The sequence below is a fragment of the Hippocampus bargibanti genome, linkage group LG19 (assembly GCF_051943395.1).
Source record: "Hippocampus bargibanti isolate YZ-2025 linkage group LG19, ASM5194339v1, whole genome shotgun sequence".
In the NCBI taxonomy this organism is placed as follows: Eukaryota; Metazoa; Chordata; class Actinopteri; order Syngnathiformes; family Syngnathidae; genus Hippocampus; species Hippocampus bargibanti.
This window is the reverse complement of record NC_142752.1, coordinates 11,738,513-11,753,343: the sequence shown is the minus strand read 5'-3', so window position 1 is coordinate 11,753,343 and position 14,831 is coordinate 11,738,513. Positions and strand designations below refer to the sequence as shown.

Here is a 14,831-nt window from a genome sequence, read left to right as displayed (position 1 = left end):
AACGCACCACAATAATCACGGACCCGGAAGACAAAACAAAGGAGGAAAAACATATACAACACGCACTGAAAAAATGCCAATATCCCCAGTGGGCAATAACTAAAGGGGCAGAGCAGGTCAAAAACAAAAACAACACAAGACAGGGAAGAAAGAAAAAGCAAACAAACAAACAAGAACACAGAGCAATGGTAACACTACCGTACATAAGAGGAATCACAGAACGCATACAAAGGGCACTGAGGAAACACAACATAAACACACCGGTCAAACCACACACAACTCTCCGTCAAATCTTGGTACACCCAAAGGACAAAATACTCCCGGAAAACAAATGTAACTCAATATATGAAATCCCATGCAAGTCATGCAATAAATCATACATCGGGGAGACAGGAAGGAGTTTCAATACAAGAAAGAAAGAGCACAAGAACGAGTGCGAGAAGGAGACGGCAACAATCCAAACAAGAGCAATAAAAGAACAAGCACAACAGGAGCACCATAAATCAGCCATCACGGACCACTGCAAAAGAGAGAACCACATCATGGACTGGGAGAAGGCCAGAGTCATCCGCACCGAAGACAACAAACATCAGCGCTGGATCAGGGAGGCCATTGAAATCCGAAAGCGAGGACCAAGGACCATCAACAGGGATGAGGGAGCTTACATGCTCTCTACTACCTGGAGCAGCATCCTGGAGGGACGAGCGGACAGCGGGGGGCGTGGCTTGCCTGTCAGTTCTGACAGGTAGGTCACGCCCTCATAGCAACACCAGCTGAAAATGGCGCGTCACAGCAACATCCGTGACACTCTGACGAAGGCGGAAGTAGTCGCCGAAACATGTCAGGTATTTGAACACCGACAATACACTGTCTGTAAGTAAGGAATCTGCTTAACATTAAATACGATACTGTCATTGTTGGACGCGTACAGTACTCTGTTTGACCAAAACCACACTCTTTGTTTATTTTGGAGCAGTTTAGCAGTTAGTACTAGTAGTAGTAGTAGTAGTAAGTGTTGTCAACACAGATAAGCATGTCCTATTCAGCATGTCATTCCTTTACAGGATTTGTTGTCACACACTGCTTTTGACGTGATGCATGCCGCAGGATTGAGTTATGAGAAAACACTGGAGCTGTTGGAATCTGTGAGCAAGGTTATTGCTCCTTCACTCACCACGGTTTGTGCAAATGCCTCACTATCTGGTTAGCGTTAGTCAGCATCAAGGGAGTGTTTTGACATTCACAATCTTGGGAATTATCATTGACAGCATGCTTTTTCCAGGTAGGAGGGGATTTCTTTATTAATCTTAGTTTACGGTATAGAGACTGGACTTCATGCGCTATGTTGCACCAGCTCTTCTGTAGTTTGAATAAAAAACTGTGCCAATCATTGAGAATGTTGATGTAATTGCATTCACAGTGGTAATCAGATCAACTGTAATTAATTCTAAGGACACAATTCATCAGCCGTCGTTTAATCAGTGATGGTAGCAATGACAGCAAAGCAACTTGGGTCAAAACTAATTTAATATCACCGTAATACTTTTAACTGCTATTTCTGGTAGGCCTTAGATTTGTGGAAGAATCACTCAGATTCTTGCATCTCTACAAAAGTAGCTGCTCTGGACAAAGTGCTGCGAGGAGGTATTACCTGTGGAATGATAACAGAGGTACACCAGAGAAATAAACTGCATTTGATTATTTCATCTTGAATACTTACTGGCATATATTTGGCACAAATGCAACAGTCCCCTGCATTGATGTTTCTAAACCAAGACTTTCTTTTGTCATGACTCATGAATTCATGATAACAGTGGGACAGTAATTGTCCAGCTTTCATTTGTGTGTAAGTATTGTGGTGCGCACGCAGGTCGTCAGTCACATGTAGCACTGATGCGTCTGCTCTTTAAAGCGTCGATACACTCTAAATTATACACTTGATGAAAACGAACGAAATTTAGTGTTCATCCTTTACCTAACACAAGTGAGAAAATAAACGTAATGGAAAGAAAAAAAAACAAGGGAAGCCACCTTTTAATACAGTCTTGCTGACAACAAAGTGTCAGCAGTTGTCAGCAAATGAGCTTGTCACATAATGCGCTAAAGCACATTTAAGACAACCCAAATTCCCAAAGCATTTCAAGAAAATATATTTCAGCTGTGCAGCACAGTCTAAAACAACTTTGGCAAAATGTTCTCATTCATAACACATAGTCAATGAATTTCATCTCTGTCATAATATGAGCAGGGACAGCAAGAAATATTTCAATCTACAATAATAATAATAATACATTGTACAGTAAAGTCTCGTTATATCGATATTCTCGGGAGTCTGAAAAAATATCAATATAACCGGACTATCGATATATCCGATCCTGCGGCATGTAAATTTTCTCATAGAAATAGTATCGTAATCAGCAGTACTATCGATATAACCGATATCGATATAACGATACTTTACTGTATTTATAAGCGCCTTTCAAAACACTCAAGGTCACTTTACAGTAACAGGATGAGTTTGTCTGTGAGTGAGCAGTGCTGCCACACACGCCAGCAAGTGCTGAAGAATGAATGACTCTCTGTGTCTTTGTGTTGTCATATTACTGTATTTGTTATTTTGGGTTTTATTCCCAAGATGGCGGCGCGTGAACACGCAGTGGCTCCTCCCCCGGCAAATTGGTGTTTTCATGTTTATTATGTTTGCCAAAGTCATTATAAGTGCCTTGCACGCTGGGTCCGAGAAGACAGTAATTTCATCTGTGCTGTATGTCATGCATATTACCATATTTGACAATAAAGCTGACTTTGACTTCACTCAACCCGAAAGTAACTGAAATGGAAAGAAAGCTAGCTAGCTAATTGTTGGGGTAATTCGCTATACGAACACCTTTAAACATCTTTTTGCATCGTTTTGTTTTTCTTGGATCCTGATACGTCATATCCTGCCTGCCTTTGCATGATGTCACATCCTATTATGTCACATGCTGTCCATCTTATTTAAATGCTCTCCCAGCGCGTCTATCTTCCTCTTCCTCTCTGCCTCTCCTCAACCGACCTCACAATGTCCCTGCTGTCTACAAGATTAAAATAACTTATTTTGTTCAACACCTGGCTTCCTGCTGATTTCATCATCCCACTTCAAACACCCTGAGGAGCCATGAACCAGGAACAAATGATCACTTTTAACCCATCGTTATTGGTGCCGAAAAAACTCTGGGGCCTCGCGGATCGGCATCGAGTAAATGTTGTACCCTCCAAAGAAATAAATTTAAAAAAGAATAAGGCGGATGTGTTAACATTGTGCAAAAACATTGTTCCTGCCTGCATGTAATCTGCCGCACAGTTCTCTCTTCTTTAAAGGACGAGAGACTGCCCTGCGGAAAGAGCCATGTCATCGTGGGGGCCATCCAGATGACTATCCCGTCACATCGAAACACCTGCCCAACCATGCCACATCCCGCGGCCAGGTTGCCAGCGGATGCAGCAAGGAGACTTTCTTCTCCGCTCGACGTCCTCATGAATGACATAACACTAATTTTCATCACTCTTTGATGAATACCGTCCCGTTGAAACAAAAACTAAGTACATTAAATAGGAAGGCAAATTGGACTGATTAATGAACATCCATATCAAACTGGAATAAATTTACATGGTAAATGTTGCTAGATTCGCTGGTGATTAATTACTTAATAGACATTCACCAGTTGAAATCGTGGGACTTTTTACTCGAGAAAAGTTTTAGACTTATTAAAATAATGAGACACACACACACACACACACACACACACACACACACACACACACACACACACACACACACACATATATATTATATATATATATATATATATATATATATATATATATATATATATATATATATATATATATATATATATATATATATATATATATATATATATATATAAATCCTCGTCTCACCCACCATGGGTGGTGTCTGTCCCCCATTCTGAGGGTTCTGCTCAGTATCCGTGCTGTTCCCAGCACTGTGCTTTTCTGGACCGAGATATCCGATGTTGTTCCCGGGATCTGCTGCAACCACTCGTCGAGTTTGGGGGTCACTGCCCCGAGTGCTCCGACCACCACAGGCACGACTGTCACCTTTACCTTCCAGGCTCTCTCCAGCTCCTCTCTGAGCCCTTGGTATTTCTTCATTTTCTCATGTTCCTTCTTTCTGATGTTTCCATCACTCTGGACCGCTACATCCACGACAACGGCTTTCCTTTCCCCTTAATCTATGAGCATGATATCTGGTTGGTTGGCCATTACCATCTTGTCAGTCTGTATCTGGAAGTCCCACAGGATCTTTTCTCGGTCATTCTCCACTACCTTGGGAGGTGTTTCCCATTTTGACCCCGGGGTTTCCAGTCCATACTCCGCACAGATGTTTCGATAGAATATGCCAGCCACCTGGTTATGGCGCTCCATTTAGGCTTTCCCTGCCACCATCTTACACCCTGCAGTTATGTGTTGGATTGTCTCAGGTGCCTCTTTGCACAGCCTACACCTTGGGTCTTGTCTGGTGTGGTATATCCCTGCCTGGATGGCTCTGGTGTTCAGGGCCTGCTCTTGGGCAGCCAGGATGAGTGCCTCTGTGCTGTCCTTTAGGCCAGCCCTCTCTAGCCACTGATGGACGATATATATATATATAAATATATATATATATATATATATATATATATATATATATATATATATATATATATATATATATATAAATAACAAAACCAAAAGAGTGACAAAAGGGTAAATTTAAAAAATTACTTTTACTGAAACAATCTCAGCTCCTGGTAAACACGCGAAAAATTAGGAATGAGCAGATTTCAAGGTAGAATTGGATCAAAAATGTGTCAGAGATCTCTCAGAGACAGAAGAGGCTGTACTAACCAAAGGTTTAAATCTCACAGTAACTCCTAAAGCAATACCTACAATAAATTACATCGCAGCTACTGAATCGGCTATTAAAAATAACAAACTTTCGTATGCAGAGGCAGATGATCTACGCATTAAAATATCAGCCCTTCTCAGTAGTGCCAAACATTAGAAGAGAGAAAGGCGTTAACTACTCTACAAAAATATTACTATTTTGCCACCAGACAAGAGCAGATGCACAGTGCTTCTCAACACATTGGATTATGAAGACAAAATAAATAGGTTAATCAGTGATTCTAACAACTAAAAAGTGATCCTTCCAATAGATACAAGAAATAAATGATAGACTGTCTCCAAAGGTTAGAGAAAGGAAAACATATAGACAAACAGATGTATTTTAGATGACCCGGGAGAGGCCACGCCATGTATCTATGGCCTGCCAAAAATACATGAAGAAGGGTTCCCCCTCATACCCATTGTTTGTAGCATTGACTCCTCTACATTCAATAATAATAATAATACATTTCATTTCTAAGCAATGCAGCCAAATATTTAAAAACTATCTTAGCTCCATTGGTTGGTAACACAGAATATCACCTAGAGAACACCACAGGGTTTTTAGAGAGGATCAAAGACCTTATATTGGAACCTGAGGAAACTTTGGCATCTTTCGATGTGACTTCTCTCTTTACATCTGTCCCAACCCCCCAGCATCAGTCTCAGTGGTGAGGACGAGACTGCTGTCAGACGTTTCTCTGCATGAAAGAACCAAACTTAAACCGGATCACATCTGCCAATTATTGGAAATCTGCCTTAATACTATGTATTTTCAATTTAGGGAGAAATTTTACAAACAAATTCATGGTTGTGCTATGGCTCACCAGTTTCACCCATAGTGGCTAATCTGTACATGGAAGAGATGGAGAAACAGGCCCTCACATCCTTCCCGGGGACAAAACGTAGATACGTGGACGATACTTTTGTCACAATTAAAAAACAAGAAATTCAATCCTTCACAGATCACCTCAACTCGGTAAACATCAACATTAAATTTACTCGTGAGGACATTAAAGAGAACCAACTAGCCTTCTTGGATTATAAAGTACAGTAAAGTCTTGTTATATCGATATTCTCGGGAGTCGGAAAAAATATCGATATAACCGGACTATCGATATATCCGATCCTGCACGCATGTAATTTTCTCCTTGCGTTCATAGAAATAGTATCGTAATAAGCGGTACTATCGATATAACAAGACTTTACTGTAATTATAAAAGAGGACAGAGCGCTAAAAACATAAGTCTTTAGTAAGGCTACGCACACTGACCAATACTTACTTTTTGATTCTAACCACCCTTTACAACACAAACTCGGAGTTATCAGAACCCTCCAGCATAGGGCTAAACTAATACCAACAAGCATTGAAGGAAGAGAAAAGGAGTAGGGTGCTGGTCTCCACTGGCTTGAGGAGGGAAACGTGGAAGACCAGGTGGATCCTTATCGTAGGTGGCAGCCGGAGCTTCACCGAGACCGGGCTGAAGATGGCCTCGATGGGGAAGGGACCTGTGAAGCGTGGGCCCAGTTTGGCCGAAGTCTCGGCCAACCGGAAGTCCCTTGTGGACAGCCACACCTCCTGCCCGACCCGGTATTTGGGTGCCTGGCGGCGACGACGATCCGCGACCAGTTGGTTCCGGGACGCCATGCGCCCCAAGGCGGCCCTGGTCTCCTTCCACACTCGATGGGCCCGTCTCAGGTGGTGTTCGATGGACAGGACTTCCATCTGGCCCTCCTGGGTGGGGTACAGAGGTGGCTGATAACCACAGGCGGACATGAACGGGGACTGACCTGTGGCTGTGGAGACCAGGGTGTTGTGGGCGTACTCCACCAAAGGTAAGTGGAGGGCCTACGACACAGGACTGTGAAGGCACACACACCGGAGGGCCGCCTCCAGGTCCTGGTTCTTCCTCTCCGTCTGGCCGTTGGTCTGGGGATGGTAGCCAGACGACAGGCTCGCCGACGCCCCTAGGGACTGACAGAAACGTTTCCATACCTTGGACACGAACTGCGGTCCCCGGTCCAACACGATGTCTGTCGGAATCCCGTGGAGACGAACGACGTGGTTAACCAGGAGTTGAGCCGTCTTGATGGCTGACGGCAACCTGGTTAACAGGACGAAGTGGGCCGACTTCGAGAAGCGGTCCACAACGGTGAGGACGACCGTCTTGCCACGGCACGGGGGGAGACCTGTGACAAAGTCGACGGAGATGTGGGACCAGGTTCGGGAGGGGACAGGTAGTGGCTGGAGAAGTCCTGCTGCAGGTTGGTGGGAGGCCTTCCCACGAGCGCAGGCAGGGCACGCCTTCACGAATTCCATGACGTCCTTCCTGTACTCCGGCCACCAGAAACGCTGGGCGATGAGCTGGATCATCCTGTCGACCCCAGGGTGACAGGCGACCCTGGAGGTGTGTCCCCAGAGTAGCACCTCGGTGCGTAGCGTGGGGGGGACGAACAGGTGATCCACCGGGCAACCCCTGGGGATGGGGTTACCTCCCAGGGCTTCCTGGCCTTTCCTCTCAACCTCCCACCGCAGGGCGCCCAGGATGTGTTGAGCCGGCAGGATGTTGGCTATCGTCTCCTCCCTCCTTCTCTGCCGGCTTGTGGATGCGAGATAGGGCATCAGGCTTGGTGTTCTGTGACTCTGGGTGAGATAATAAGGTGAGAGTAAAGTTAAACCGCGTGAGGAACAGTGCCCACCGGGCCTGCCGCAAGTTGAGTCTCTTGGCGGACCGGATGGCGGCCAGGTTCTTGTGGTCGGTATATACAGTGAAGGGGTGTTTGGCCCCCTCAAGCCAGTGTCTCCACTCCTGTAGCGCCAGGATGACCGCCAACAGTTCCCGGTTCCCTACATCATAATTGGCTTCTGCGGGGCTGAGCCGGCGGGAGAAGAAGGCGCATGGGTGAAGTTTCTGGTCAACCGGGAAGCGCTGACACAGGACCGCCCCCACTCCGGACTCGGATGCGTCAACCTCAACCGTTAACGCGAGGTCCGGGTCAGGATGACGAAGCACTGGGGGGTTGGAAAAGGCTTGCCGGAGGCAGTTGAACACCCCCTCAGTGTCAGGTGACCACCTGAAGGGGACTTTGGTGGAAGTGAGGTTAGTGAGGGGGAGTGCCTTCTGACTATAACTGCGAATAAAGCGGCGGTAGAAATTGGCAAACCCCAGAAACCGTTGGAGCTGCTTGCGCGTCTTCGGGGTTGGCCACTCTACCACCACTTTGGTTTTGGCGGGATCGGCCCGGATCTGCTCCACCACGAACCCCAGAAAAGACAGAGAGCGGACATGGAACTCGCACTTCTCTGCCTTCACGTAGAGCCGGGCCAGGACCCGTCGGACGTGCTGCCGGTGTTGTTCTGTAGATTTAGAGAAAATGAGGATGTCATCTAAATAAACAAATACAAAAACGTTGATAAAGCGCCTGAGCACATCATTAATGAGGTTCAGGAATACGGCAGGAGCGTTGCTGAGTCCGAACGGCATCACCAAGTATTCAAAATGCCCCAAGGGTGTTTTGAATACTGTTTTCCACTCGTCCCCCTCTCTCATGCGAACCAGGTGGTAAGCACTTCGCAGATCTAGTTTAGAAAAGATGGTCGCCGATTGGAGCGGCGCGAAGGCTGAATCCATGAGGGGGAGAGGGTACTTATTGGGAATGGCGATGTCTTTTAGACCCCGATAATCGACGCACGGACGCAGGGATCCGTCTTTCTTGTCAATAAAAAAGAACCCTGCGCCGAGCGGGGAACGCGAGGGTCGGATGAGTCCCGCCGCGAGGGAAGAGTCTATGTATGTGCTCAGGGCTTCTTGTTCCGGTTGTGAAATATGGTATAGTCTGGAGTTCGGTAGTGGAGCCCCTGGCTGCAGTTCAATGGCGCAGTCATACGGTCGGTGGGGTGGCAGGGATTGCGCATTGTTCTTGTTGAACGCATCCCGCAGGTCATGGTAGCAATGTGGCACCCCCTCGAGACAGATCGCTTCGGGCGGGCCACCGCGGGAGGGGTCTCGCCCTGCCGTCGCTGACCTTAGGCAATTGGCGTAGCAGTAGGGGCTCCAGCCCTGTATGGTGGGAACCTCCCAAGAAATGGAAGGGTCATGGGTGCTGAACCAAGGAAGGCCCAGTACTAACAGCACGTTGCGCGAGGGCATGACTAGGAATTGGCGATGTTCAGTATGGTTACCCGCTAACCTGAGTTTTAGCAGTGCCGTGATGCGGGTAACCTTGGCCAGTAGTCGGCCATCAAGGTCGAGAATCTCCTTGGGGGTTAGGGGATCTTAAGTTTGCAGCCCAATGAATCGGCCAGCTCGGGATTGATGAAGCACCCATTGGCCTCCGAATCCACTAGCGCCCGTATAGTTTGGGAGCTGGAAGGGCCAATTAATTCGCTGTCCAGCTCCAATCGCGTAACGGGTGCCGTGTTAGTCGCCTCCTGAGGTCGCTGCTTAGACGGGGACTAACAGGAGCTGGAGGTCTTCGGCTGGGGGCCTTGGGTGCGACGAGCCCCGGGGTTGGTGCGATCGCTTCCCCCTCCCATCTGCATGGGTTCGGGGGACCCCTCCATGCGCCGCGATCGCTCGTTGCCGCTGGGTGTGGTCGTCCGCAGCCTGCTTCCGGGTTTGTTGGACCGCTGGTTGCTCTGCTACCGCTGCCTCTACCAAAGGCGATGATCCAGGCTGATGACAATGTCGATCATTTCGCTGAGGGTGGTGCCAGCGTCACGGGTGGCCAACTCGTCCTTGAGAGCGGTGCTCAATCTTCGACGAAAAACTCCCCTCAGCGCACGCTCGTTGTAGCCATTGCCAGCGGCCTGGATGCGGAAGGCGACCGATTCAGCGGCCGAACGGGAACCCTGGACGCAGTCGTGGAGGAGCCCCTCTGCCTCGACTTCCGTCACCGGGTGGTGGAAGACCTGGCGCAGCTCGGCCACGAAGTCCGGGTATGAGGCACACATATCAGGCCGGGACTCCCGGACGGCCAGCACCCAGGTCTCTGCCTGACCTGTGAGCAGGCTGGTGACGAAGGCTACCTTAGCCTCATCGCTAATGTAGGCGTGGGGTTGTTGGTCGAACACGAGCGAGCACTGCATCAGAAACTGAGCGCAGCGCCCGGGTTTGCCTGCATAGCGTGAGGCGTGAGGTAGCTGTCGCTCGTGCCTACCCACGGGAGGGGAGGAAGGGGCCGTAAGGGTGGTGAGGCGTGTCTCTACCTCTTGTAAGCGTTGAGCCAGCGTGGACGAAGTGTGGCGGACTTCCGCGATAGCTTGGGCCAGCTGGCTCGAACGCTCCGCCTCAAGGGAAAGGGCGGCTATGAATCTGTCTCCACCGGCGAGATCCATGGCTGGTCGGCGTATTATGTCACGTCCACTCGAGGCGTGACGACAGGACTCGAGGGACGACGGAAGGTGGTAAAGGTTGGATCCGAAATACACGTAGACAGAGTTTCCAACAAAGAGTCTTTACTGAGACACAAATGATTTGACAGAAAATAAGGCAAGGATGAGGGCAATGACAAGACAGACCTGCATGCGTTAGGGGTAACGGGGAACTTCCTGGAATACGCCGACAACGACCGTACGGTAGGTGTGGCTTTTATAGCCAGAAGGCTATAAAAAGGGAATAGGGAACAATTGCGTGAGCCAGGAGAGCCAGGAAGGGAGGGGCCCGCTCCAAGGAGCAGCGGAGGAGAAGACAGGAGGGGAGGGGCGTTCTCCTGACGAGGACGAGGATGTGACAATCGAGTAGAAGAAGGAGATCATTGAGAAACACGAACGAGGTGTGCATTTGTCTGAAACAAACGAAAACATTTATGCTTCTTCAGAACCATTTGAATCATATTCATAACTGAATGAGTAACAAGAAAGCATCTTCTCTAAATCTATAGCCATTGTTTTGATTTTACAGTTAGGCAAGACGTCCTGGTGTGACGTCACAAACAAGGGGACGGGACCTTCTGAAACTCGGCATCTCCGAGGTCATTTTGAAGTAGTTTTGGGACACTAACTAATTTTCCTTGGTATTTTGCATTTGACTAAAAATATCAGCCTGCGTATTTTGGGTATTTTAGATGCTATACACAGACGTATAGCATCTAATATACACAAAATACGCAGGCTGATATTTTAAGCTCTCAGTCGTACAGGAGTGGTCCATCAATGAAAAGGTTTCTTCAGCCGTCATCTGTACTTTTTTTGAAGGTGTTGGACGTTTCGCTTCTTATCCAAGATGCTTCTCCAGCAAACGAAAGTCTTACTGGTAGTATTGGCCCTATATATATATATCACTGCTGCTATGATAGGTCCCTACTCTCAGATGCTATAAAACGTTTTTGATGTCAGTTAGGAAACAAAAAAATTGTGTCGGTTGTCCTTTAAAAGACAATTCCTCATTAAGCGCGGTGAGTGAAGAGTATATGCCACTCAACCCTTTCATTATTTATATTGCAGGTTCACAGACCAGTTAGGAAACAAAAAAATGGTGTCGGTTGTCCTTTAAAAGACAATTCCTCATTAAGCGCGGCGAGTGAAGAGTATATGCCACTCAACCCTTTCATTATTTATATTGCAGGTTCACAGACCAAATATTAGGTAATCAAGGTTATTTTTCGTGTTTTTTTGTGATGTGAAGGTATATTTTCCAATGTCTCTTGTGTAGGACTTTGAAATATTAACACCCACAAAGCTATGTCTCAGACAGTGTTTATCGATACAAGAAACTATGGTTGAAACACTGTGATACTATCAGCAGCTTTTCTGTCAAGTCTATAATTACAACATTTTTTCTCAGGGGATTGTGAACAACGCAGCATGATATTAGCATTCTGGTCACATGAAAACACTGTCAGATCAGATCAGATTCAAATCAGATTCAGCATGCCTCGGAATCGGGTTTCTCGTCCACTACCTCAATCGTGCCTATTACTCTGGTTCGTTGATGGACTCTCTCTCTCTGTCTGTAACACCCCCCCCCCCCCCCCCGTCCCACTGCTGTGTTCTTGACCAATCACGTGGCTTTAACCGGATACTGGGGGCGGGGAAAAGAGGACAAAAATGAGTCGGCTGCCATTTTCTTGTTAGAACGGGCTCGTTCGCGAACGACACATCACTCACTGTGGCGCTCCGTGTGTATACCGAAAAATAGTTTGGATGCCAAAGTAAAATTTTAATAAATTTAACGTTCGTAAACCGAAAAGTTCGTAAGCCAATCCAGAATTAAGTCGCAACCCCCGGCCAAACTATGAAAAAAAACTGTGACTTACAGCGTATGACTAAATAACTTCAAACTAGAGTTTATCATACATGCAATGCGTGTTCGTTTGTCTTTTACAGATTCGGGTTCAGCTGCTGAGGGGGATCTGGGCATCGTGACAGCAGCTTTGGGGAGCACCTGGAGTCACAGTGTCAACACACGTTTGATCGTTCAATATGTTGAGAAATTTAATAGACAGGTGGGGAAATTCATTCCACTCATTTACTATACCTTTGACATCTATGTAAGCTCTCAGTCGTACAGGAGTGGTCCATCGGTGAAAAGGTTTCTTCAGCCGTCATCTGTACTTTTTTGAAGGTGTCGGATGTTTCCCTTTTCATCCAAGAGGCTTCGTCAGCGAACTAAAATTTTGCTGGTAACTCTGGCCCTATATGTATATATATCCCTACTGTCCAGAGGTGGAGGTGCCAGACCTCTGCTATGATAAGTCCCTGCTCTCAGCTTGGGGGGAGCAGAGGACTAGTCCCTGAGCCTACACTGATTACTTCTATTGTCCTGACTGATTATGGTCTACGAGCCGGTGTGCTAACCACTCGGCTACCGGGCCGCCACTGATGGAAATATCAAATGACAAAATAAATTAAACAGTTATATTTATTGAGTGATTTGTACTTTCACGTTCTTTTCCATTTAACTTCACCATTTTTGGATTTTGTTTCAAAATCGCTGAATTTTCACATTTACCGTTCAAATACTCAGTATAGACGAGCGGTGAGGCAGCAGCCGGATGAGCCTCACCATGCATTGCGCAATGAGTATGCTAACTGTGCTGGCTTGCTCTGCAGTGAGACCGCATTGCTGTCCCTCTGCATATCGCTATTAAAGTGTTCAAACACTTTTAGTATATGAACTAAATTTCTCCACTTTAGCTGGTGTATATAATGTACAGTCACTTTACATTATAAACACTGTACTGCAGTGTTTATTTTATTTTATTTTTTATCGAAACTGTGTGTGAGGCACACAGTTCTCCTGCCTCATGACAGGGGGCTCTGGTGATGACAGAGATTCTTGTGCCTCCTCGGCTGCAGAATCATAGAATCAATGAGAGCAAGCTACACTAAACAGTTAGCAAGTTAGGTGCAACAATCCAGTCATTTTTTCGTGTTGCTTGGCCTTATTTTCAGAATGGAGGATTACATATCTAAATTTAAAGAAATAGAGAGACTTTTAAAACCGAAGAAAGATAAGGAAAGCTTCTACAAAGAAGGTATAGATGCCTTTCTTCAGAAGGAGTGGCGCATGGACTTCATTTATAAGTAAAGATAACACGATAATAACGTTCTTTTAATTCTTTTTTTCGATGCTACAGTTTGTATACAGTATATAAAAAATAACAAAACACGTTATAAATAAAATAGTGAAAAAGGTATTCTGTAGAGTTCATATGTTTGTAAATCTGACTGTGATGTTCAGTTGCTATGTAAGCTAATGGGACATAAGGAAAAACCCAGAAGGCTCTGATGAGGTCAAAAGTCAATGGTTTGGAGGGTGTGATCGCGCTTGAGCGGTGATAAGGCCTTTTACTGGAACATGAATGATTTGGAAAGAACAGTGAAGCAACTTTAGTTTTAATCTTCACATGGCAGTGGAAGGTCATCCAAGTATCTCATGCTCAGAAGTGGGACTCAGGGTTTATCTGTTTTAACTGTGAACTGTAGTACAGTGATACATCGGTTTATGAACACATTGGCTTACGAAAGTATCGGTTTACGAACGTTAAATGTATGAAAATTTTACCTTGGCATATGAACTATTTTCGGGATACACATGGCAGCCGACTTGTTTTGGTCATGTATACCCCGCCCCAGGTCCTCGGTTAAAGCCACGTGATTGGTCAAGAACACAGCAGTGAGGGGAGGTGGGTTAAAAATTAAAGAGACAGGAAAACGACAGAGAGAGAGTGACAAAAGTGATAGAAAACAGTGACATTTGGACTCGTTTCAACTTTGATAGTTCAAAGGCAGAGTGTAGACTGCAAGGTTAAAATTCCCATCAATCAGGCTCCACAAATCACCCCCAAAAGCCATCTGTCCACTTGATGCAAAAAGCTATCAACCCAGCTAAACAGAACACAATTGATGAGAAACAAGTTAAAATTAGAAAGAAAGACGAAGGCTACGTTCTTTATCAAGTGTTTAATGCTGAGGAAACCGGCCACTCCATTCCATCAAGCCATCAATGATCATCACAATGGTAAATAAACCGACTTTATTAAACGGTACAGTTTATTTTTTTATTATAATACCATAGCACATTTATTCTACATAAAATAAGGTATATTTTGTGTAGTTTTAAGGCTTAGAAAATCAGAAAGTAGAAAATTATGTTTTATGGGGACCTGGGAATGGATTATTCTCATTTAAATGGTTTCCTACGGGAAATTAATTTTGGGGATACACACTTTTCGCCTTCCACACTCTGTCTGGGAACCAATTAAGTTTGTAAGCCAAGGTATCACTGTATCATGTGATAGAATTAAATTCTGTCATATGTTCACGTATACCTCTCAGTCTCTGTTAGACCTCGTCAGATGTAGGTCACAGTTCGTCACCTGTTGTCTGAGAGTATTTATGTGAGTATGGCTCCGATGCTGATACCATATGGTGATGCATC

General features: G+C 45.9%; 1 long non-coding RNA gene across 1 annotated transcript; it reads left to right on the top strand.

The window, feature by feature from the left end:
• The first annotated feature begins 903 nt into the window (after positions 1 to 903).
• Positions 904 to 3,769, top strand: LOC148884035 (uncharacterized). The gene is made up of 3 exons (XR_016118466.1): positions 904 to 1,178; positions 1,566 to 1,670; positions 3,361 to 3,769. It is a non-coding gene; the product is annotated as an uncharacterized LOC148884035 (long non-coding RNA).
• Positions 3,770 to 14,831: the final 11,062 nt, after the last annotated feature.